The sequence below is a fragment of the Camelus bactrianus genome, chromosome 20 (genome assembly GCF_048773025.1).
Source record: "Camelus bactrianus isolate YW-2024 breed Bactrian camel chromosome 20, ASM4877302v1, whole genome shotgun sequence".
Taxonomy (NCBI): domain Eukaryota; kingdom Metazoa; phylum Chordata; class Mammalia; order Artiodactyla; family Camelidae; genus Camelus; species Camelus bactrianus.
The window spans coordinates 3,950,186-3,952,113 of NC_133558.1; the positions used below are offsets into that span (position 1 = coordinate 3,950,186).

Below are 1,928 nucleotides of genomic sequence, written 5' to 3' on the forward strand. Positions count from 1 at the left end.
AGCAGATACAAACTACTATATATAAAATAGATAAACAACAAGGTCCTACTGTATAGCACAGGGAACTCTATTCAATACCTTGTAATGGCCTATAATGAAGAAGAATATGACAAGGAATATATATATATATAACTGGATCACTATGCTGCACACCAGAGACTAACACAACATTGTAAATCGATTACACTTCAATTAAAAAAGGGGGTGAAGTGCTCACTCCGGCAGCACATGTACTAAAATTGGAACGATACAGAGAAGATTAGCATGGCCCCTGCACAAGGATGACATGCAAATTCATGAAGCATTCCATGTTTTAAAAAAATTTTTTAAAGAAAAAAGGGGTGAAGCTGGGCCCTGCAACTCTGTGAGGCTGAGCCAGGAGGGGAACGTCATGGAGACCAACTCCACCTCCCTCAACAGCCACCACTCTGCTGCTTCCTGACACATCTCCCTGTGTCACCCAGAAGGCGGAAGACGGGGCACCGGAAGAGCCACCCAAGGACATCCCAGGGTTATGTCACAGGAGGCACCATTGAAACAGGAGAGGAACTGAAAAGGCCTTCACACAGCGGCTTGAAGTTACTAAACAAAAGGAAAAAAACCCCAGACTAACTCCACTGAACCTCAGTCCTTCAACAGGATAAAACCTTAACACCGCCCACAGTGTTTTGTGAGGGGCCACACGCAGGGGTTGGTGGGGGGTGGGGGGGTGTCTCATAACAAATGCAGCTTTTCTGTTTTCCGTCTGCCTCCTGCTGTAGAGGCTTTCACGTTAGGTCCCTAAACACCAGTTCTCCACGGAGGTACATCAATGACTCCCCAAAAACAAGTGTCTTCTGATAATCGACAATGACTTCACCCATTGGAGCATCTCACTGCAGGACTTCTGTCCATTTTACATCTTTGCACTTTGTGTGAAGTGTCTGGAACAGGTGGCAGGGTGGATTCGTAGCCGCCATTTTTAAGGGGGAAATGAGGAGAACTCAAGTAGCCCCCGGAAGGTTTATGGCTCAAAGCTCTTTTTATTTTCTGGGAGTAGGCATATCGGGACTGTCTCACTTTTCTCAAGCGGTGAGAAAACCAGCAGTATTGGCATTTTTTTGAGAATGACAGGAGAACAAAGCAACCTGACGTTTCCTTTTATTTTTAGTTGCATCAAATATTAAGAATATAGTAATGATTAAATAATGACTAAATACTCAACATGTGCGTAATAAGTAACTACTCTAAACATGTGCTCTACAGAATTCACCCAGCACAGAGAGCCCAAGCAACTTGCCCAAGGTAACACAGATACAACAGGCTGACGGAACCTTGACCTGAACACACAGAAGGCTTGGCCCTGAGGCCTGTGGCCTTGACCGCTGAACCACACTGCCTGCAATTTCCATACTTCCTGAGGGCTTCCTAGGGCTCAATCTTTGGTAGCTGTCACACATGGAACACTTAATATTTCAGAATTAGAAGCTTTATTTTTTTTTCCAGAAATTTATTCATCCTTGGGCCACATTATAATGGTTAATTGACTCTGAATACTGAAGCTGTTATACACTAAATATTCACAATTTTTTTTTACTTTTAAACAGATATTGATTATAAATTACTCTAAAGGTCCGAAAAAGATTATAACTCAGATGTGATCAAATTAAAAAACCTACTTGCAGAACGTAATCAATAGCGTGTGTCACGTACCTTTTCTTACCATAACCGAGGACAAAAACAAGCAAATATGCAATCAATAGATTACAAGCGAACGATCAGGGAGCTGTGTTTTTAGTGTTTGTAGCACACGTTGTTTAAAACCCAGTCTTGCACCTATTTACTTTTACCTAAATGCATCTGTATGATTTTAAAACTGGTAGTTTTTGACACAATGAATAACTCTTTAGAGAATTTTTCCAAATATGATAAATATAGACACGATCAAA

At 41.5% G+C, this 1,928-nt stretch overlaps 1 non-coding gene across 1 annotated transcript; it reads left to right on the forward strand.

Moving 5' to 3' along the window:
- The first annotated feature begins 209 nt into the window (after positions 1-209).
- LOC123614110 (U6 spliceosomal RNA) lies at positions 210-316 on the forward strand. The gene has a single exon (XR_006721606.1). It is a non-coding gene; the product is annotated as a U6 spliceosomal RNA (small nuclear RNA).
- The last annotated feature ends 1,612 nt before the right edge of the window (positions 317-1,928 follow it).